This window comes from Vulpes lagopus, chromosome 15, assembly GCF_018345385.1.
Source record: "Vulpes lagopus strain Blue_001 chromosome 15, ASM1834538v1, whole genome shotgun sequence".
Taxonomy (NCBI): domain Eukaryota; kingdom Metazoa; phylum Chordata; class Mammalia; order Carnivora; family Canidae; genus Vulpes; species Vulpes lagopus.
The window spans coordinates 32,110,871-32,136,194 of NC_054838.1; the positions used below are offsets into that span (position 1 = coordinate 32,110,871).

Consider the following 25,324-nt stretch of genomic DNA (forward strand, 5'->3'; position numbering starts at 1 on the left):
ATAGCCACTCTGCCCTTCCTGTTCACCAGGTGGTGCTAGGACCTCAGGGTGCGCCTCCTGCAGACCGATCCCGGCCTACCCTTTCTAGAGCTGGACCATGCAGAGCTGTCTACTAGAGGCCACATCTGGCCTGGCTGTCACTAGAGCAGGAAGGGGGTGATGGCACCATGACAGACACCACAATTTCCTTCCACTTCAGGCTGACCCAAGGTCTCTGGGTTGTCTCAGTAGCTATTTCCCTTCAGGGTCAGGGAATGCGGTGGTTACCATGGAAACCAAGGCCTGGAGTGAGCAAGAGCAGCATTCCTGCCTGTCCTTCTAGCTCACACTGTGAACTGGTTTGATGCCAGAAAGGGGTCAGCTGCCCACCAGAGGGCAAGGGCTATCATTCTGTTCGAGGGAAGGCCACTGGGAGAGGCCAGCCCCTGTCCTGCAGCCCCACCCAGCTGCTGAGTCTGGGATCCTCAGACTTAGGGGGTGCCCTCAGAAGATCTTGAAGCCCTTCAACAGAGTCAGGGTGGGTGCCTTGCGCTTGCTCTGGGCCCGGGATGACTTCACCGTGACCAGCTTGGCCTGGGCCAGGGCAGGCATTTCCTTCAGACTGACGGTGGAAAGTGTGTTGAAGCTACAGCTGGCCAGACCATGCCGGGTGGTGAGTGGAGCCTGGTGGGGCAGGGCCCTCTCCTCGCAGATGAACGGGTTCGGGGCAGAGAATTCTCCAGCTCCCGCCACGCCTCCCACACCGCCTCGTGGAAGACATGCACGTGCTCAAAGTCCAGGCAGGCGGAGACCTCGAAAAACAGGCCCCCGAACTTGCCCGCCAAGGCCGCACCCTCGGCCTTGGTGACCTGCCTGTACTGGGCCACGTCCAGCTTGTTGCCCAGCAGCAGGGCAGGGGAGCTGCGCTGTGTCTCCTTGGCATGCAAAGCAAGCAGGTCCGGGTAGCTGCTGCTGTCCTCGAAGCGCTGGCGGCTGTCCATGCTGTACACCACCAGGAAGGCCTGGGCCCGGTTCAGGCCGCCTCACAGTTCCGGGGGGTGTCTGGGTCTGCAGCATCCATGATCCTCAGGTGGCCAGGCTGGTGGTCCACTGTCTCCTCGGAGCTGTAGGTGTCCTCCAAGTTGGGGTCATATTCGCTGATAAACCCCCTGGTCAGAAGCTTCATGGTGAGAGCGGACTTGCCCGCCCCGTGGCCCCCAGGATGGCCAGACTGACCTCGAGCGGCGCTCTGCGGCCCGCGCGGTCCCCAACACCGAGCTACACAGCTGACGGGGACTCGGTCCCGGAGGAGGACCCCGAGCAGCGTGCCCGCCCGTCGGGGCCCTGCAGGGCGAGAGGTGGCTCCCGCCATCGGTGTCCCCCGGGCTGGCATCCAGCACCAGGCGGGCTGCCACATTAATACATTTTCATCTTTTCAAGTTAACAGGAATTATTGCTGATACCTGTCCCATTATGAAATATTGCTCTAGGGTAAGGTTGCCAAATTAATATAAAATGTGTGGTATAATATAACATATCTAAGAGAGTCAAATTTGAATGTCAGATAAACAAAGCATAACCGTTCAGCAAAAAGCTATCCTAAAATTTACATTCAAATTTAATTGGGCATTCTGTATTTTTATTTGAAAAAATTGGTGATCCTATCTAGAGGCAGAGAAAACCTGTATGATATGAGAGAAAAGTTTTAGATAACTTTTGGTGACATATTTAACTCAATTTCACCACAGAGGTGAAATTCATGGAGGATTTCCTAAATCCCTCTGCAATGGAAGGGAATGCTAAAGATACCTTTGCTTGACCCAAATAATCTATGCCAGTGCACTCCTTTTCAGGAGCTATAAGAATTGAGAAACAATCTCTAACCCGATTGATTTAATACAACATCAGTACAGTACTCTTATTCCAAATTTGAGCAAATAGACAAGCATGAAGGTGCAAACTAGGTAAATTTCTCTCTCTTCCATGGATCTAAATGACAAGTTTCTGTCTGTTCTACCACCAACCATCTTTCTCCACATCCGTGTCTCTTTTACTACAATTACTAGAAATTTTTGCAAATATTCAAATAAGTGCACAAAATACTAAAAAATTAACTTTATAACAACTATGTAGTTGTTATTAATAATAATTACCTTTCTCGATGTGGTTTATGTATACAATGGAATATTACTCAGCTATTAGAAACGACAAATACCCACCATTTGCTTCGACGTGGATGGAACTGGAGGGTATTATGCTGAGTGAAATAAGTCAATCGGAGAAGGACAAACATTTTATGGTCTCATTCATTTGAGGAATATAAAAAAATAGTGAAAGGGAATAAATGGGAAAGGAGAAAAAATGAGTGGGAAATATCAGAAAGGGAGACAGAACATGAGAGACTCCTAACTCTGGGAAACGAACTGGGAGGGGGTGGTGGAAGGAGAGGTGGGCGGGGGGGTGGGGGTGACTGGGGGACGGGCACTGAGGGGGGCACTTGATGGGATGAGCACTGGGTGTTATTCTATATGTTGGCAAATTGAACACCAATAAAAAATAAATGTATATAAAATAATGATAATTACCTTTCTCAAATTCATCTGGGAAAAGGAATTCATCACTTCAGGAGTCAGAAACTTCTATTTTGGAGAAGAATAATGGTTTAACAAGTTTCTCATTAATATTAGGCAGAATGTTGCCTTCCTGTAACTTTTATACATTACACCTAGTTATGGTTTTTGGAGCTACACACAGTGATTAAATGTTTCTCCCCACATGGCATCCCTGCAAATTGCTCCAGATATTTACTTTCTCTATGCACATATCCTAAAGTTTACTTTTCTATAACTCAAAGAGTTCTCTTCACCTCTTTCTAATACAGGAGAATTTGGAGATACTTCCATCTGTGTTTCCGTAGTATACTGGATCCATGAGAAACAGACCCTGTCTTGGCATCATTTTATCTTCATTTATCCACCAGAGTACTTGAGATATCATGAGGCCCAATAAATATTTGTAACATAATTTAATCAGCCTCTCTTAGACCCTTAAATGTGAAAAGAGAATTCTATGAGTTGCACAAATCATGTGATCAGTTTTAATATTCATTCATTTACCCATTCATTTAACAAATATTTTTTGAGCACTTAAACTATCTTCCAAAAAGGGTTGTGTCTTGCTAAATACAGTGGTAATTAAGAGAGGCAAGGCTTCTGCCTCAAAAAGATGACAATTCTTATCATTTGGACACTATGGTTCTCCTAATGCAGTCAGATTTACAGGTACTTTTTAAGTTTGCAACATACTCTTGGTCATCTGAATCCAGAACTATTTTTCACATTGACTGCTTTAATCCAGGATCTCACATTCCTTACCCCATGAATTTTGTCTGATTTGCTCATTATTGTTGTATTTTAACCAAAATACTTAACCTGGCTTTGCATTTATGCTTACAGAACATTTTAGTTAGGAATCTCTTTCAAATCTTAGCCTGAAAAAATATGTTTAAAGTTTGAATACTTTAGCCATAATATTTCTATTTTTCCTTAGCAAATATTATCTTTGCCCTCTATGTCTTTCCATTAAACTGAAAAGTAAAAAAAAGTAAAACAAAACAAAACAAACAGAGCATAGTATGTCCTCTCTTTTTATTCTCTATTTCCACGTTCTCTCTGTTCATTGAAGTTTCCAAAGACAGACTCTCCTTTTGTGTATCTCTATCTTCCCTTTACACTACAGCATCATATTATACCTGAAAGTTTAAGTCAGACAATGTGAATTCAAATTCAGGCTCAGACTCTCTCTGTGTATCAGGAGTTGTATAACCTCTATGTCTGTGTTTCATTACATATGTAAAAGAGAGGATATTAACAGCATTAATTCATGAAGGTTCAATGGAATATGGTACAGTAAGTGCCAGCACAAGTTTCTGGTGTACAGTAGCAACTAAATATCTGCTAGGACTTTCCCTCTTCCTAAGTGCTTTCAATGTCAGCCCTCTCCACAAGGATCTGTATTTTAAATCATTATCAGAGAGAATTTACTTATGGTGTAGTGTATTACCCAACAGATCTTCCTCTGAGTCCCCCTCCCTAATTGCTTCCCATCATAGCTGAAGTTTGTATGATTCTTGTATGAAGTTTGTATGTAGGAAACTGGAGTGAAAAGTTAATCAAGTGCAATTGTGTCTGGAACAGTCTTTCAAGAGATTTCAATTTATCCCTGTTCTTGGTATATAAGATTTTGAGTTGCATAGAATTTGGCTTGAGAGATAGCCCTGTGAGATATTGTGAATTATAAAAAGAAACCTATATGTGGCCTTGCCCTGTTTGTAGCACAGAGTTCTAAAACGTTTGGAATTTCGTAAGTAATAAGACCTATACTGTCTTTTGGTATTCAGAACAAACCCTTCCACAATCACATTTAAATTGATGTTAATGAGATGACTTTTGGAAAGCACCTAAGGATGTAGGCTGGTTGCCAGGGGAACCAGCCTGTGATTTGAGGGTTAGAATTTTCAGCCCTGCGCCCTAACACTGGGGAAGGGAGAGGAGCTGAAAATTGAGTTCAATTACTAATAGCCAATGATTCAATCATTGGCTATATAAGAAGCCTCCATAAAAACATAAAAGGATGGGTTCAAAAGCTCCCTGGTGGGTAAACACCTGGAGATGCTGGGAGGGTAGCATTTCCAAAGAGGACATGGAAGCTCCATGTTCCTACCCACACACGTTATCCTATATATATCTTCCAACTAGCTGTTCTTGAGTTTTATTTACTCTTTTATAATAATCTGGTTATCTAGACAGTAAAATGTCTTCCTGAATTCTATGAGCCAATGGCAAATTAATTGAATGGTCGGAACCTCGGACCTATAGCCGCTTGGTCACAAGCACAGGTGACAATCTGGGCTTGTGATTTGCATCTGAAGTTGAGTAAGGCGATAGTCTTGTAGGACTGAGCCCTTAACCTGTGGGATCTGACATTATCTGCAGGACACCCAGCTGGTGCTGCAGAATTGCCTGATGTATGGAAAGTCCAGAAATCTGGTATTAGAAAGTGAAACAGTGTTATAGTAGAATATGGAGAGTAGGGTACACACAGGAGCGTGTTTTCCACTACACTCTGCCATCTTAGCTATGCATATTGGCTTAGTGTCTAAATCTTAGTTTTGTTTTTAGTTTTTTTTTCCTCTAAAAAAAGCCCTGGCAATATCAACTTTGTATGATGATTTGATGGTTAAATGATATGCTACATGCAAAGCATTTGACAGTCTTCTTGATCACAGTTAAGTGTAGAGGCTGTTTTAGGCAACAGGTTTCAGGGATGGAAACCTGAGTAAGGTAAAAAGGCCTGCAGTGACCAACTGGCTGAATGCAAACAGGCTCATTCATTAGGTAGGTGACCCAACTAAGAATACCCATGAACGCTAGCTGACCAGTGGGCAACGCACAACTGGGCACAGGTACCAAAAAAAAAAAAAAAAAAAAGGAAAATGCTATACATTCTCACACTTGGTCTCTTCCCCTTAACTCCAGCCCTTCACCACTGCCTCCTGGCAGTCTCTCTCTTGCTATCCTGCCTGGCTCCCTTGCAGCATCTTCCATAAACCTCTATCTCCTTTGTTCTGCTTCAGGGGAATTCGTTCACTACCTGCCCTTCCACCTGATCCCATCCCCCCACAGTAAATGCTTCCTAAATGTCTGTTTCTCCCAATTTCTGTCCACCCACTCATTTTAAGCTTTTTATTCTTCCAAGATAAAGTCCAACTATCCCCTCCCTCTGCAAACACCACCTTGAACACCAGCACCATTTACTGCCCACACCTCATGACTGCATTTTAACAGTTTTCCTTTCTCACCTACACCCCATCTATACCTTTACTTTGGCAGTGGACTATCTGCTTTATATTTTTCTGTATTCTTACACATTAATATTCCCCATAACATAGTAAGCCAAAACTTTGGTAGAGGCAGTTAGTCAATGTTTAATAATTCTTGCTCCCCTTCAGGGTATAATCACTGGCTATTCAATCAGGGGCTACAGTCTCAGCACCTCGTATGTCTAGGCAGAGTCTTGTGATCAGTTCTAGCCAGTAAGATATGAGTTGAAGTGAACATATCACTCTGGCAAAAGGAGTTAAGGAGTAAGTTTGAATTGTTATAGTTTCTCCCTATCTCCTGGTTGAACAGAGAAGGCTCCTAGTATTGACAAGAGAGTGGGTGCCTGAGTACTACCTGACTAGGAATGATGCATCAGACTGTGTTAAGGGAAAACCTTAGGTTGTCTTAAGCCACTAACAATTTAAAGGTTTTCTGTTTGTGCAGCCAGAATTACTTTTATTAATGCAGATGTCATGCATGCACTTTTCATATTATGGATACATGGTAGATGACGTCCCAGAGACATAATTTAACTTGTATTCACTCGTGGAAAATGTGATTCTCTCTATCCATCAGAACCTTAATTTTATGGTAGAAAGATAATCTGGTAAGTACTTAATGTTATCCTCCTGGTGAGAACTCATCAACCTAAAGTACCTGGATAATTTTCAACAAACGTGCTTTGTGTGTTCTTGTTCCAGTCAGGATAACAGTTTCTTTCCAAGTCTTTTCCTTGCACTTGACACTTCAATATAGAATTGTTGTTGACCATGGTCTGTGTCTGTGGAAGAGTGTTGAAAGAAATCAGCTTGAATAGTTTAATGAGTTTCCAAAAGGGGCCTATGCATGCACTCATTCTGAAGCAACCTTTGCCAGCCTGGCAGCTACAATATGAAAGAAGCCTAAGACTGCATCAAAATACCCAAGTTTTTGGGATCCCTGGGTGGCGCAGCGGTTTGGCGCCTGCCTTTGGCCCAGGGTGCGATCCTGGAGACCCGGGATCGAATCCCACGTCGAGCTCCCGGTGCATGGAGCCTGCTTCTCCCTCTGCCTGTGTCTCTGCCTCTCTCTCTCTCTCTGTGACTATCATAAATAAATAAAAATTAAAAAAAAAATACCCAAGTTTTGATCCTGAGATTTTTACTCTCAACCTGGGGAACCTGGTGCATCACTAAGTTTCTGAGACTCAGTTTTTTCATGTGTAAAATTGGAATATGACTACCCATTAGAATTACTGAAATAGTTAAATAGGGTATTTGCCTTAGCAAATAGTCTAGCAAATAGCAATTTTTCAATGCATCTTAGCACTTTTTCCCCTTCACATAGTTATTGAGAAATAAAATGAGAAAACATAAGTATATCAGAATAATAAGCACACAGAATCCATTCACATGTTTATTCTTTTCTTCTTTGTGTTGAAAAGGGGTCCAAGTACAGAGTGCAGGTACTGTGCTTTATTCAAAACATGTCTAAAATCTGGAAGAAATGTAAGTTTAGGATCATTTTCCAAATGATCAAGGGACTGCAGGAATGTTTAATAAAATCTCCTCTCCACTGAACTTCAAAATACATTACATAAAGCATAATTCTAAGTGTTTTTTCCAATAATCATCACCTTATGAGAAAATGTACTAGTATATCAAAATTTTTAAAAATATAATTATAGCTTAGGAAAATCTCATGATTAAGTCAGTGGACAAAAATTGTTTTAATTAATGAGGTTGGAATGAAGGAGAATTAAGTAATCACAGGCCTTTAACACCAGTAATTTTGTGTCTAGATCCTGCAGAGAAATTTTAAGTTAGTTCTCATGATTACACACAGTTGATTTGCTTTTTATCTATGCTACCACTATGCTGAGAAATATTTAGAAGAAGCTGTCATGGCCAAGACTATTATTCTAATATATTAGACCCCATAAACATGAATAGCTCGCAGTTACTATTAATTATGCATTGATTTCACAGAGATTGTCAAAATTTTCATGGTGAGAAAGCTTTTTTCTCAAAACCACTAAAGAATCACATTTTCGCATGACTTTCTTTTTCTTCCTGAAGAGAAAAAAAACAAAAAAACAAAAAACAGACATTGATACTAGAAACAACCGAGGCTTTTGTCATTGGAGTTATTTTCCTTGTGCAAAGTATTCTCTTTAAATGTAGAAAAAATGATTTTCCCCCCAAATTTCCATTAGATTGATCAAGACAATTTCTTTTTTGAAATAAGAACAAAATAGTACAAATAATTGCATGCATTTTAAATCCACTGACAAAAAATAGTATGTTTCCTGGAACACAATTAATAAGGATAATCAGTTAAGATAAGTAAATAATATATCCTTATGAAAGCATTACAAATACTGAATAAATTTCATTTCATAAAACCTGAAAGACTTATCTTGTCTCTGGATTATATGCAAGGAGTAATACCATCACTAGTTCTTGGCTGGTTTTATTGTCCTAAAGGGAAAAGAAAGAAAAGACAGGAAAAGAAAAGAAGAAAGGAAAACTAAAATTTTCAGTGTCCTCATTAATTTCTCAGTGTCCTCAACTATGCAATGGGATTATACCTCAAAGTCATGCTGTTTTGAGCAACAAATGAAGCAGTGTTTTCTTTTAAAATTTAACATGAGAGGCACATAGAATTTGCTATTATCACCATCATCATATAGTTAATATGTAGTCATATCTTAGACTCAGTATTTTAAAATTATAGACTCAAGATTCTCTTTGGTAACCTCCTACAGAAATGGCATCTACAGAATTATTATTAAGTAATTTCCTTTCTGAACAGGTATGTGTTAATCATACTCCCAAAAGACATTTGCAATCTAGTCTTTAAAAATAAAATAGCTCATAAATCAGTAAGGGAAAATAAATGATAACAAGCATAACAAGGTGTCTTATTCTTTATAAAGTGACCTCACTTATATTTCACTTGATTCTAACAACCACCATGCAAAATCATTACTACCAAGCCTACTTTATTGATGGAGAATTAAAGATAATTGACTAGTTCTGATACACAGAGATAACAGATGGCATTGCCGAGCATTTACCTTGAGTTGCCTGAGTCCAAAACTCTTGAATTCCATTTGTGAACACCACTGAAGTATGAAAGAAGTATGAAAGGGTCCTAATCACTGCCAAGTTCTTGAAATGCCCTGTTTTACAAATGTCTTAAATCTGGACCATGCAGAGTAGAGAAATAGACATCTGGCAGACTGACTCTTCTCCGTAAAGTGCTCCAGAGTATGCTTAGTCAGGTATGGCAATACTAAGATAATGTGGTGGGGAGTCCTACGCGATCATCTCCTAGCTATCTACAAGGCCTAATTTAACCATTCATCCAGCAAAGATGTGAGAACCCTACAGGTTAGGGTCTAGGGAATGTAACTTTAAAAAGAAACTATTCCTACCTTTAAAATACTTGCAACCTTATGAAGAATCCAGACAAATACCCTGAACAATTGAATTTGATCACGAAGTTCAAGAGACTGAAAATGCAGACAAGGCCAATAGCCTGACTGCTCTTAAATTGACAACCAAATAGACACCAGATTGGGGTAAAGCCTGAGGGCCCAATGTAGTTATAACACATACGACTGACTACCCAAGGCTACTAGGATGGCAGGTTGCTAAATGGAAGTGCAGAAGTGTGTTAGTACAGAAATCAGAATGTTTTCTAGGAAAGATTTTGACCTTACCAAAAGAGACATACAAATAAAAACAGCAGAATAAAATATTAATCTCACATGCATTTACACGCATGCACAAACAAGCACACCTCTCTAACCTTACTAAGGTGAACAGTTTACATCTTAAAAAATATCCAGAGGCACGAACATGTAAAATACTTAGCAAGCAAAGAAAAGAAAAAAAAAAAAAAAAACAACTGAAAAATGAACTGATTATTTTATGAAACCAAAATACACCTCCAGTTTTATATACGTCTTCAAAACATACATACGCAAAACACACAAAAGATGTGAAAATACAAAGCCAAAAGAAAGTAATGTTCCTTAAACAGACTCCCCTATTTTCTTTAAATATTTTATTTATTTATTTGAGAGAGAGTATACACATGCAAGGGAAGGGGCAGAGGAAGAGAGAGAGGCAGACTCTCTGCTGAGCAGAGAGCCCCACACAGGGGCTGGATCCCAAGACCCTGAGATCATGACCTGAGCTGAAGGCAGCCACTTAATCAACTGAGCCACCCAGGCAACCAAAAAATAATTCCTTATTAAGTGACAGATAGCTTTGACAGGCTATTATTCAACTGATTTATATGTTAAGTACCTCTAACATACAAAAAGATTAAACGATACTCCAAAAGTTACAGTCTTAAACTGTGACTTTTAGTCATGCCACATATTACATGGTAGGAACTGTGTTATCTGCCCTAAAGGTTTTATTAAAGAAAAACATACTAAATGCACATTCATTCATTCAATGAATTAATCAATACTTATTAAGCAGCTCCTTATGTACCATTCACTCAAATGAAACCCTGGAGATACAATATATCTGGCCTTAGTCTAGTGAGGGGAGGCAGATATCAATCAAAGAATCATACATATAAATAAAAAGATTAAATATGTTATTACAAAAACATGTTACATTGTACTCTGCATTGTGTGATAATTCTAAAAATTGGAACAGTCTCTTCCAAGGAACTGTTAAGTGAGCTGCAATTGAAGAAAAGTTGGTTTCAGTTGATTAGAAGGTTGGGAAGATGACTTACTAAACCAGCATGAGCACACTCACATTCAAAGGAGTTAGAAAAAAATGCAGTGTGTGTCCAACGCCTGGGTAGTATCAAAGAGCATGATGTGTGACAAGGCTGAAGGGATGGACAGGGGAAGGTAGATCTTGCAGGGTGTTTCAGGTCAAGTTAAGAATTTGCTCTTTCTTCCTAAGAGAAATCAGAAGCTTAAAAGTTTAATGTAAAGGAAGTAATATAACCAGAAATGCTTTGCAAAAAAGATCATCCTAGATGCTGAGGGCAGGAGAGAGTGGATATAGTTGATCAGACAAGTTGTGGGAGCTTACATTAAGATGATGACAGTGAGGACAAAGAGAAATGGCTAGACTAAAGAGATATTTTGAAACTAAATTCTATGAGCCATAATTCACAAATATCACCTAAAGGGGTGAGAGACAAAGATTTTTCAAATGTGACTGAATTCTTAGAATGTAAAAGGGAAAAAGATAATCATGACATTCTTGGAAAATAATCAGATGGGGAGTCAGGGCAGGGTTGGATAGAGTGATTCTGAGTGTTAATTAAGCCATTTGAATTTGAGATTATGTGCTAGCTTTGGCCTCAGTTATATTGTGTCCCTCATGTTCAAGTTCTGCTACCTCATTTGTGAGATCCAGCACGAAATGTGCAGGCGGGCCCCTGCTAGAGGGTAGGCAAGTTTATCTCTCCTTCCCACGAGTCCACCACTTTAACCCAGGGTACCTAAAACCTCTCTCTGCTTCAATGTGCTCAGAATCTAGTTAAGGGGAGTGGTTATAAGGGCCATGGTGAAATCCTGCTGAATGTGCAATGGCACTGTTATGAAGTTCAAGAGTGCCTGCATCTTGCCTAGCCCAAGAAAAAGCAGGGTGTAAAAAAATTAATTAATTAATTAATTAAAAAAAAAAAAAAAGAAAATTCAGGGTGTGTGCCTGACTCTCAATCCTTATTTACATGGGCCCAAATCAGGGAGTGGCAGTGGCACAGCAGAACATTCACCTCCTATTCATGTGATCAAATAGTCTCCCTAGGTGGAGAGGTCAGCAGTTGCTGGGCAGAGGCAGAAAAAGGAAGCAAGACTGTGACCCTGGGTTCCAGGGAGCAGAAAGCAGGCAACAGAGAAGCCCATCCCAGGAAGGTGGAGAGGAGGTGGGAGGCAGTATCACTTATGAGCCAAAGACCCAATTCCTCAGGGAAATGTTCCATTATATCACCGGGATTCACTTACAAAACACAAATACAAAGACCAAATTATTAAGAATTTCAACATTGAGTTTCACATTCCACAGGAAAGGCCCTTCTTGCTAGCCTCTGAACACTGCATTGGTCACATCCTCATGAAGCCAGCTCTGCTAACCTTGGCAATAAAGTGTTCTAAGCAGTAAGTAATAGAGAAACCAGGATTTTCTCTGAATGTGGAGTGTTTACATGTACTGTGGTTTCTGAATTATTCTTATTTGAGTTAATCAACCAAACCTCCAAAAGTTCAGTTGATCCTAATTATATTCTCTTACATTTCTAATAATTCTTCTACTAAGTCAAAGGAAGGAAATATTTTTGAGTACTTACTATTATTATAAATAAGTTCATATTAAATCATCATATCTTCCTTCCATCATCTATTCCTTCTATAGTTACCCCAATTTAATAATTAATTCAGTGACTTTTGAGTTACCAGTAAATACATATTGAGTATCTACTAAATTTTGGACTCTGTGGCAGTAGTCTACACTGTGGCAGTAGTCTGTTCTTGCAATGTGCTGGTTACATAATTTCACTTAATCCTCACAATCACTCTGCAAAATCAGTATTTTTATCTCCATTTTTTTTCTGGTGATAGCATTTGATGACTATAAAGATTAAATTACTTGTTCCTGTTTTCACAACATCCAAGTATTAGAGGTATAACTTGAACTTGGATCTCTATGACTCTCACCTAAAAGTTTTCTTTCTTAGGTAATGCCATTTTTCTTTTTTAAAAAATAGTACACAAAAAAATCCTGCTGTCCGATCACTATGGGTACTTCCCCAACACATTCTCTTTAATTCTAATCTAGAGTAGTTTTCAATTTTGAGCAATCCTTCCAAGTGTGTTCATGTTAGCAGTTTTGATACATCTCATTGTCGTGATGGACAGTAAGAACAGGGGGATGTGGGGCTTCCACCATGTTTGGCTTCTTTATACACCTCTCTAACCAAAGTGGTCACATCAGTGGCTTTCAGTTACTTGCATTTTTTTATTTTTATCATACTCATCTCTCAATCTGAATTAACTGCTCCTTTTGCTGATATGATTTATTTATTTATGTAGACTATTTTACTTTTAAATCTGTGCTGGCGAATGTCTTTGATACTTCCCTCACACTAGAATATAAGGAAAAGTAGGAGAGTTGTGCAAAAAAAGGGGGTATTTACTGAGTAATCACCATGCAAAGGTCTTTCCGTTCTTATTTCACTTAATCTTCACAACCACTCTATAAACTGGGTGTTATTAATCCCATTTTCTCTGAAGAAACTTAGAGAAAATATGGTATAATCAAATAATATCTATTTGGTCAACACATAACAGGTATCTACTTTTGTCAAGTATGGTGTTAGTGAACTTAAGGGCAATTTATAAAAGAGATATAGCCTATGAGCAAGAAATCAGGCCCCAAATTCAAAGCTCTTCAGTATCAAAACACATGCTCCTTCCAAAACAGAAGGGTTTTTTTCAATTTTTACCATTACATAGCATGTCGGCATACACATAATAGACATGCTATAAAGTGTTAACTTAATGATTATTGCCCTGACTCTGATTATTAAGCAAAGAACACTTTCTTGATTTTTCAGAGGGTGAGTTCAGACTGAACTAGGACCAAAAAACTAATTGAACAGGCATTCTAACAGGGAGAAAATGCCAGCTGCCATTGTCCCTGGATGTCACTAGCTTCAGCACATTGCTAATGAGAGCTCTGTCATCTGTTTGATGACTATGTGCTCCCCTCAGTTTATGCACTTCTGTGGCCAGAGACTGTACCCCTAACACCAGCCAGCTGTCTCTGCAATTTATTCTGCTGATGATTAGGGAGTCTAAGCCAAAAAGTATGGTTGGATTCACTTAGAATCATACATTTCAACACGGAAAAGGCTTTAGAGATTATATAGTTCATCCTAATACTGCAGATCAGGAAACAGACAGAGGTTATGGGAACTTTTCAAAGACATACAGTCAAGTAGTAGCAGAGCCAAAGTTAGAACTTCTATGTCCTAGCTACTATATAAAAGCATAACAGGTATTTCACCACAAGGCAGGGTGTACTGTTCTCTGCATTTATTATTGTACAACTTTATCACGATAATCTATGACTAGACAATGATTTATAGTTTATAAAGTTCCGTGATCTTCACAGCAATTTGGGTATGGTTAGGGAAGCTACTACCATATCAGTTTTCTAGATATGAAAACAGATCAAGTGACTTCCACCTGGTTAGAAGCATCACTAATGTTTGTGCCAGGGCCTTAATTCTCACCATCTGAATTTTTACCTATTGTTCTCTCAGTATATCATGTTCCTTCTCCAGGTAATATCTTTAAGTAATTGACAAGATTCCAGGATATTATTTTGAATTCTGTAAATCATTCTTCCAGATGTTAACTATAGTAATAATTCACACAGAATGAGAAATGTTTAGGAAGAGCTTGGTTCTAAAGCTGATACCGCCATTTATTACCTGTGTGGCCTTGGACAAATCACTTCTCTCTCCTTTTTATAATCTTTAAAATTGGAGTTAAAACATAAATGCTACACTTAACCCACAAGAGTCTTGGTAGATTCAAATAGAATGATCTGTGCGAATCCTATAAATGAGGTGGTTTGTAAATGCTGTAGGTAGAGAGATATTTGTAAATTCTCAGATATGAAAGGTCTAAGTAGGTGATGTTTATATTTTAATATTAACTTTATGTTTACAAAAATTAACTGTAACAATCATTTTTTCATACCTTAAAAGGGAGTGTATGTATATATAAACATACACATATCTTTTTCTAAGACTTTCTTACTGGTCTGGACCTAAATAGTTTCACAGATTTTAATTTCTGGGTAGAAGCAAGAAAAAATGTGAGAGACAGAATTTAATACTATTCTGGTTGCCATAAAGTTATAATTGCTCACAAATAAGAAATGACTAACTACAATGTCACTTTAACAAATAAAAGGATGCACTGGATTTTTAAAATAGTACCTTGATAATGTTTTAAATCTATTTTAGATAGCCATTGCTTTAAATAATGTGATGAAAGAAAAGGAATAATAGTGTCACTTGATTGACATATGATTCTACACAATGAAAATAATCAAATCAAGAAGTAATCCATTTAATATTTATAACAGATATGCACTGACCTATATAATGATATATTAAATTCCTTAGATGATGCAAAAACTAGACATTAGATAATTAGAAATTATGACTTCCACTAAGAAGCCAATGATCTAGTTGGAGATAAGAGACTATTAGTCAAAAGAGAATAAGAAAATATTTGTTTATTTATACAACTAACAAAGATTTAATGATCAATTGTTTGCCAACAGTAATGCTTGTCCATGAGATGCCTCTAATTTAAGGAGGAAAAAAAAGCAAGTGAAAAAATATTTGCCAAACAGACGAGTTTGGCAGTTTGATGTCGAGTTATAACAGAAGCATAACATTTGTTGAACAAAGGGAAGGTTGATTCAGTGTGTTTATGAAAGACAGAGAAACTTTCACAAATAGAAGATATCTGAGTTGATTTTTGAAGAATAATGATTTTTAACAGGTAGAGAAGAGGCAACAAAGGTATTTACAAATGAAGAAAAACGATGTGCAAATTCAAGGAAAGGTGAAGCAATATATAAGAAACATGAGTGGGTTTTGTTCTATATGTCTTCCTGGAATTTCCTTCTCTGAATTTCCTTCCCATCTTAATTTTTGGAGGAAGATATCTTCAATCTTTGGGACTCACTTCACACATCAACCTTTGAATACCTGATTTGAACTTAGTGTTTGTTCTTTTGCTAATAATACTTTGTCTCCGTCTCTATAGCTGGTAGCATTGTATTAAATGCACCTACTTGTTTGTTCCACTAGTACATTAGAGTCTCAAATATATAAATAATCTCATTCACTTGATGCCCTAATTACTCACCACTGCTTTTGGAATATGGTGGTACTTCAAATACTGATTAAATAACATCTGAAAAAAATTAACTGTAACAATCATTTTTTTCATACATTTAAAAGGGAGTATTCTTTACTCCAAGTTAAAAATTCCATTCACACTAAGTACTTATATGGAGCCATCACATGAATTTCTAAAATCTAGGAAGGAATATGGAATTTTTTTCTCTCAGCTTCTCTACAGAGTTATGATTAACCAACTACAAGCCTCACCCTGAAGGAACAAGAAAATGTCTTAATGGGCTGAAGTTTTTCAAAAGAATTCTTAACAATCTACCATCCTTCACTTGTTATATCCTTTATCCAGTATGGTAGATTTCTCCTGCCAACCTCACCTGACAATAATATGACTTCAATTTAAAAATTATTATTATCTTTGGGTTCCACAGTTACCATGGCAATATCTTTCTTTCTCATCTATATCATTACGAAACTATATACATTTCAAAACTGAACAGAATCATTTTATTTTAAAGCCAGAGCTGTAAAACTGGTTCCCATCAATACAAGAGCAGTAATCCTGTCCTTAAAATTTACCATCAATGATAAATGAAACAACACAAGGTCTATAAACATCTCTATATATTTCTCAGAATAAAGTGTCCTTTTATTTCTATCATGTTGAGATCCTCGTTCTTTGATGTAGTAATGGGAGGAATATAAAATCAGAAAGGTTAAGAATCACTGTTCCAGAGCAATGTTATGGGTCCTCATGTGATTAGTATGTGACAACACAGAAACACGCATCTTCAAGTCCTTAGTTAAATATTTATTGAGCATCCGTTATCAAACTCATGGTGAGAAATAAAAGGAAAAATAATAGTTTCAGTCCTCCAATGTTCTTTATACTATCAAAAGACTAGGAAGACATTCAAAATTAACTTTCTCACCTATAAACATTTGATATGGAATAAATGTGATGATGATATGTGTCTACTGAATGAGAAGCTCCTCTGTTCAAGGCTCTGTGACTGGCAATTCTCACATTATCACAAATTTAAAACTACCTATAGGCAATAGCTTTCTCCACTTTACATTAGAATTCAGAGACTCAGAGAGTCTTAGCAAGTTGCCCTGTATCAAGCAACTGGTAAGAGCAAAATGATAATTACCTCTAGGGTCCTCCTGCCTGCTGTCTGTTTTTTTAAACATATTTTATTTATTTATTCATGAGAGACACAGAGAGAGAGGCAGAGACACAGGCAGAGGGAGCACATGCACGAAGCCCGATGCAGGTCTTGATCCCGGGACTCCGGGATCATGCCCTGAGCCAAAGGCAGATGCTCAGCCCCTGAGCCACCCAGGCATCCCTTCCTGTTTTTATAAATAAAGTATTTTTTGGAAGACAGACACATTTATTCATTTATTTATTGTCTATGCTGCTTTTACACTAAAACAAATTTGCATAGTTGCAATAGAGACTATGTGGCTAGAAAGGCCTAAATTGTTTACTGTCTGGCCATATTAAAAAAAAATTGCTAAACTCTGCTCTAGAGCATTCAATAGTGAACAGAAAAACAATGATTTATTTAGTACCGTTATGCTATCATGTTTATGCTTAGGGCACTATAAAGACTCGAAATGTAAGACCCTGAGTCCATTCTTAAAGGAGCCTACAATTTATCCAAATGGTAAAAAAACAAAAACAAAACCATAATAAGATGAGCACATAACCATTCTCTATCAGTTATTCACCCTCTTTATCCTCCTATAGGAAAAAAAATAAGTTTAAATAATACATAAAATAATTTTATTTTTAGCAGCCACACTATTTTAACCATGGGGAATCTGTCACACAGACCTTATAGCAGGCATAAATGTTTACAAACATTCATTTGGTTTTTTTCCTCACACACATTTAGATTATATTTCATAGCTTCTTTTGCAGTGTGATGTAGCCATGTGCCTGATATGAACGGAAATATTATCTATCATTCCGAGGCCAAGCTTTATAAGAGATGTACATGCTCTCTACATGCCTCCATGCTCCTTCCCCTGTCAGCTGGATGTAATGATAACAAGACCATAGAAGATCATGAAGCCAGAAGAAAACAGGTCTTTGCAAAGAAGACAACTGCTTATAGATCAGAAACATCCACCTCAGGCTGTTGTTTAAGCCACTACAACTTTTGGGTCTACCTATTATTGTAGAATATCCTATGCTAAATAATGGAAGAATTAGTACCTTGGAGTGGGATGTTGCTGTAACAAAAATATAAACTATGGCATTTGAAGGTGACAAGAAAATAACAATTAGAGCCTAGAATAATAGAGATCCATTTAATTTGATGATAAAATAGTTGGTGAAGCTCTTGCTTGTAATAACTTGAAAGGCAGACCAAGTGCTTAGAAGTCTGTAGTTCAAGGGGAGAGCGGTGAAAAAAGAAGAAATATTAGTGTGTATTAGAAGTTACTTCCCATGTTAAGACTTTAAACAAAAAGGATGAGCTCTGCTAAGAATTATTTGCTTTGAGAGGATAAATGGAAGGAAAGAGAGAATCCAGAAAATTTGGGTAGTTGCAGAGTTAGAAAAGTTCATTGTTTCTGAATTTAGTATAGGAGAAAATGAGATGAACAAATATTTTAAGGAATAGAAGTCTATTAATAATTCTAAATTGAACACAGAGAGTAAACCCTTTGACAAAAACCAGATTAAGAATAAGACAGAAAGGAGAGAGGGAGAGAGAGAGAATCAGAAAAGGGGGAACACAGAATTGAGGAAGCAGCAAAGAAATGTACAGATACGAGTTCTATGTTTAGGAAAGAAATTTGGTGGTGTTGACGGATTGTATGTTAACATGATAGTTATAGAAGTAAAAGGACTAACAGTCTCAAAAATTTTCAAGGGAATTCATATTGTCCCAAAAGTTCATGACTGATAATCGGTCCTCAGAAATCCTAATCCTCACTGACAAGTAAGCAGCCCAGAGAGTACTTTGCAAAACCCACTTCAGATCTCCAATGAGGATATTGAACAAAAAAGAACTTTCCAATTCAGAGCAGGAGTTGTGCAGAACAATGACAATGGAATTACCTCAGAAAACAGATCCAGTTTCTACTTAAAGGACTTTTTCAACTGCAGAGTTTCTCACAAAATGTCAATAAGATTCCATCAATGGTGTGAACCAGTGACTGCTATGGTTTTCGTCTTCTTTCCTTTCTAAAAACAGACTTTTTACTGTGGGTATCCTGTCCTGTATCTACAGTTGCATACTTTGAAGTGTGTGTGTGAGCACCCATGAATGTTTAAAGGTTTCTTAAGCACAAAAGCCCTCATGTGAACCTGAATGACAATTATGTACACTACCAAAAGTTCCTAGAGTTGGAACAAATAATCTTAAGATTTGTGTGGAATCAGAAAGGACCCCTAATAGCCAGGGGAATATTGAAAAAGAACACCAGAGTCGGGGGCATCTCAATGCCGGATTTCAAGTTGTACTACAAAGTTGTGGTCATCAAGACAGTGTGGTACTGGCACAAAAGCAGACACATAGATCAATGGAACAGAATAAAAAATCCAGGAATGGACCCTCAACTCTATGGTCAACTAATATTTGACAAAGCAAGAAAGACTATCCACTGGAAAAAGGACAGTCTCTTCAATAAATGGTGCTGGGAAAATTGGACATCCACATGCAGAAGAATGAAACTAGACCACTCTCTTGCACCATACACAAAGATAAACTCAAAATGGGTGAAAGGTCTCAATGTGAGACAAGAATCCATCAAAATCCCAGAGGAGAACACAGGCAACACCCTTTTTGAACGTGGCCACAGCAACTTCTTTTGAGATACATCTAGGAAGGAAAGGGAAACAAAAGCAAAAAGGAACTATTGGGACTTCATCAAGATAAAAGCTTCTGTACAGCAAAAGAAACAGTCAACAAAACTAAAAGACAATCTATAGAATGGGAGAAGATATTTGCAAATACCTATGAGATAAAGGGCTAGTATCCAAGATCTATAAAGAACTTATTAAACTCGACAGCAAAGAAACAAACAATCCCATCATAAAATGGGCAAGAAATTTCACCAAAGAAGACAATGAACAGAAATTTCACCAAAGAAGACATACACAGGCCAACAAGCACATGAGAAAATGCTCCACATCACTTGCCATTAGGGAAATACAAATCAAAACCACAAGGAGATACCACCTCACACCAATGAGAATGGGGGAAATTAACAAGACAGGAAACAGCAAATGTTGGAGAGGATGTGGAGAAAGGGGAACCCTCTTGCACTGTTGGTGGGAATGTGACCTGGTACAGCCACTCTGGAAAACTGTGTGGCGGTTCCTCAAAGAGTTAAAAATAGAGCTACCCTACAGCCCAGAAAATTGCACTAATGGGGATTTATCCCAAAGATACAGATGCAGTGAAAAGCCGAGACACCTGCACCCCAATGTTTATAGCAGCAATGTCCACAATAGCCAAAGTGTGGAAGGAGCCTCGGTGTCCATCGAAAGATGAATGGATAAAGAAGATGTGGTTTATGTATACAATGGAATATTACTCAGCCATTAGAAATGACAAACACCCACCATTTGCTTCAACATGGATGGAACTGGAGGGTATTATGCTGAGTGAAGTAAGTCAATCGGAGAAGGACAATCATTATACGGTTTCACTCATACAGGGAATATAAAAAATAGTGAAAGGGATTATAGGGGAAAGGAGAGAAAACGAGTGGGAAAAATCAGATGGTGACAAAACATGAGAGACTCCTAACTCTGGGAAATGAACAAGGGGTAGTGGAAGGGGAGGTGGGCAGGGGGATGGGGTGACTGGGTGACTGGGTGACAGGCACTGGGGGGGCACTTGATGGAATGAGTACTGAGTGTTATACTATATGTTGGCAAATCGAACTCCAATAAAAATAGTAATAATATTAATTATTAATAATAAAGATATTAATAATGTTCACTTAAATTATGTTGAGTCAAATTACATTATATAGTGTTTATAATTTCATTATTAGCTCTTCATTGACAGTGGGATGGCATTTTCATATATTACTATACTTTGATGTCTCTTTCAATTTGTGATTTTGGTAAATTAATTTCACGTAACTTGCTATGAGTTGACTTTTCTGTAGAATAAAGAACTTACACACTCTAAAATGAATCTATTAGCTCAATGTTAATATGTTAGAATGCAGAGTTTGGCATTTTAAAATGTTAGATAATTTACACTCATTCAGAACCACATAATAAGCACCTCTGGAGTTATACATAGTATGTAATATTAGGGGCAAAATCATGGGTTTTATGATGTCTAATCTAAATTATCTTATCCATGGAATTTATATTAAAAGGGAGGGGGATGCCATTCTTCTGTGAGAAAACATATCAGATGAATACAGTCCCCTAAAATCATCATGGCAAAAGTCATAAAAGAGCCATTCCCTGATCTATCATATCGAATATAGCTTTACTGTTACAATTATCTTAAGTATAAGATAGTGAGATTCTTATCCTCAAGAGTATATCCTGACTACATGGTATATTATAGATGCTTGATAAATGCTACTGAATTTATCTAAATCTAAGTTATTTCAGCTTTGCTTGAAAACAAAGTATGATAAATTGTGTATGGTTTTATATACATATTTATATATATATATATATATATATATAGCAAGAGTATGATAATAATGTCTATTATCCTATAGGAAAACCTAATTACTTCACTAATTAAGAGAAGGAAAGTGAGAGAGAGATGTTTATTTTTTTTAACTTAAAATGTAATAGCACGGTATGAAAAAAGTAAGCTAGATATAGCACAAATGAAAAGTTATAGGATTTAGTTCCACATGGACCTACAGGGGTGTGACCTGCAGTAAATTACTTAAAATCTCTAAACCTCAATTCCCTCATAAATAAACCAAATTGTAATTATTCTTGTAAATATAAAAATGTAAAAATGGTTAAGAAATTATATTTAACATAAATTATGTTTGAAATTGCAAATGTGCATCGTGAACATATAATTATGAAAAAGTCAGTTACCAAAAATCTAATGCATTTATGTAAAGGACTATTAATTAGCAAATGTGTAAGGCATACCTGCAAACATACACATACACATAGATAAATGTACACATATGCACATAGCAGGTAGATGTACACACTAGGCACATCCATAAGCACAAATAAAAATACTTATGTTCATGGATGCAATTGTTACTAAGAGAAATTCCTCCTAAAGAAGGAACTCTTACAAAATTATGTACTCTTCTATATAATTCTTAATTTCAATAAGGTTAAATATTATTTATATGGTAAGGTTTTCTGCTTTGATCAGATACGCAAACAAGTAAAATCCTCTTGCACTTATTAAATGCAAACATGTGGGTAGTGTTGGAGACACCTTCATTAGTGACGGCTTTGGCATCATGTAGCGCCTCTGCCAAGCAAGTATTCAGGCTCCCTCCAAAGAGGAGGTGCCCTTCCAGAAACTTCACTCCAACTACTACAGGTCTCTGGGACTGGCCTTCTCACTCCCATTCAAGAAGCAATAAGATTTCTGCTCTGATTAAGTATTTATTTTAGATACACTGGCTGTAATATTTTCAGACCTAGAATACTATAATCAGGCTTCATCTGTTCAACTTTTGTGGGATAATTGCTTTTGCTTAATTATGTCACACAAAGCTTTGTGACCTAAGGCAGATCATATTAAGTAATAATAGGTAGCATTTGTTCTTGGTTCAAAGTGTTTTCTCTTTAATAACTCCTTCATTATCCTAACAGCATTTCCAATGCAGCAGACCCTATTATTTGCATTTAATAGAGGAGGGGATTGAGGCCCAGAATGGGGTCAAATGACCAAAAGTAATTTTTAGATAATTTGGCAGAGTCAAAATTCAACTCCCAGAGAGCCAAGAGATAAACTATTTTACTAGGAGAATAATCTTGATTTTTCTAAAGATCAATTCACTTCAACTTCTTCACCTGTAGAACTTTTTTGGGTTCAATGAAATAAATCAGCTAAGTAAAGTGCCCAACAGAATGTCAGCACATGTTAACAACTCTATAATGTTGAGGAACACTATAATGTTAACATCAGTAGTGGTAGCATCAGTAGCAGTAGTAGAAACAATACCAGTAGTAGTACTGGTAGTAGGAGGGGAAGCTCATAAGAGCTTGATTAGAGTCTCATCTTCTGTCCTAAATTTATTTCATTTGTAAGCTATGAAATGAAGAACAAAGATGTAAGTGATTCTGACTTAGAATATGTAATTACCTATTTAAAACAAAGCACTGGAATTGTCTTCATAAAAGGAAAGAAAATTTAAACAACTCTTCACATTGCTTTCTGCCTTAGGCATTTTAATGTGATTCCATTAATAGGAGACAAAATATGTCTTTCTAGAGATTATATCCCTATCTTAAAGCTCTCTCTAGTACCAATTTCAGTGTTTCATATAATCTTTTCATTTAACAATATCTTGAATATCTATGTGGTATGTGTATAAAGCAAAGCTTGGGTCCATGTGAAAACAGGAAGTTCCAAATGTTTTTTGTGAAATAAAGCTGTCAGTAACAAAGACAGCTTGTGGACTCTACTGTGGTATGGTCTACCTCATTTTTATACCTTTAAAATCCCTAGAGCTAAGAAGGAGGCAACCATGGCTATTGAAATTCTGAATCTCCCTACTTGCCTTCTACTCCTGCCAATGGTTTCTGAATAGTTATTTACCCAACCTGTTTCTTTAGAACCAGCACCAAGAAATATACACTCCTAACACTGAAAGACAGAAAGGACATATGTTTGGGGTCAGTTTCTTCAAATGAAGTTAATCACCTGCTTTTCAAGGTCAAGAAAGAGTTAAAATGCATGCTTTATGAAAATTCTTCTTACTGTGTTAAATGAACAGAAGCCTTCAAAAATGATAGAGAAGTATTTAAATTCTGAGCCATCACTTTGTTGCTGTGTAACCTTTATCAGTTGCTTTCCCTTCCTAAGCCTCAGTTTTTTTTTTATCCGCCAAATGGCCATTGATAGTATCAATCTTTCTTGATGGCCATGTAGCTTCAATATGTTGTAAGGAAAGCTCTTAGAATGTTGCTTCACTCAAGAGGAATTAGTTCTCTTCTACTTTGCCCATTTTCTTACTACACAGGGGTATGCTGAGAGAAGTCCGTCTTGACCAAATAACACCAATTAATAATATTAATAGCAGCTAATATGTATATAGTCCTCATATTCCAAACACTTTTCTATGCAATCCATTCAACCCTAATGTCAATCAGATGTGGCAATTTAGGCTGAGGAATTAAGTGCATTTCCCGAGATGACACAGACAGCAAATGAGATTGCTGAGGTTAGACCTTTGCAATCTGGCTATAGATACTACACTTTTCTGTATGTTACTATCAATAACAATATGGAAATATTGTTCCAGATACATCCCTTATGTCCAGGGCCTGTAAGGACTGAGAAACAGCAATGGAAAGGTAATGAATATGAGCTTTGTATACTGACCAGCTGTCTCCCAAAATGGACCTTTTCTCCCCATGCACATACCCTGCTATTGACATGTAAAGGCCCTGCAGAGGTCTTTTGCTCACTGAAGTGCAATGATCTAAATGCTGTTAGTTTTCCTTTTCTATTCCTAGCAGGTCTTGCTCCCAAGCAGGTCCCTGCTGTTCCCAAAATGGAATCTGTACTTCTGCAAGCCATTCTGGCCTAAGCATTTTTCCTTTGAAGACTTGTTTGGGATCATATGAACTCTGGCATTATCTTTGAGATGGGATGCTGCTTCCTCCCCTTGACTACAGCTGTGGTGAGAAGCATGCTGGTTTTCTTTCCTAAACTCAAAGTACTCAGGCTGATCTTTTAGATTTCAGCACAATCAGGGAATCAACATCTAGAATTATAGACAGGGAAAAAAAAACAAACTCTTTCACTTCTAATGGGCCACTCCATTGTATCTCATTCAGGTATAATGCCATCTAGGGGACAGTTTTAATTAATTCAACAGTTGCAATAGTGGACAGTTTTGCTGAGACAGAGTTTGGCTATAGTTCTGGATAATGTCTCCTAATCAATATATCCTGGATGGAGTGCCTAGAGTCACAGGACGAACCAGCTCTTGTTGAAAGAAACTGAAAAGAAATAGAACTTGGGAACCCAGGCAAGTTAAGATGGTACTCAGAGAAAATACCCTATTCCAAATGGTAAGCTATCTGGACACACAACTAAGCAAGAATGAATCTGAAACCTAAAGACAATGAAACAACAGAATATAGATTCTGAGGTTTGGCAAGAAACTGCTGCCCAGGTGAATTACACTGTCACATAATGCTAGTCTGGTAGGTTTGTCAGATTAAGCAAATAAAAATACAGGATGCTGGTTAAATTTGATTCTCATATAAATAATATGTTTATATTCTCATATAAACAATAATAATCTTTTAGCATAACCATGTCCCAAATATTGCACGGTATATAATTATACTCAATTTTTTTAAATTTGAAATTAAAATTTAACTAGCTGTTCTATGTTTG

The 25,324-nt window shown here is 37.5% G+C and overlaps 1 pseudogene; it reads right to left on the reverse strand.

Annotated features, from left to right (window-relative positions):
* Nucleotides 1–350: 350 nt before the first annotated feature.
* Nucleotides 351–24,496, reverse strand: LOC121476188 (annotated as a pseudogene).
* Nucleotides 24,497–25,324: the final 828 nt, after the last annotated feature.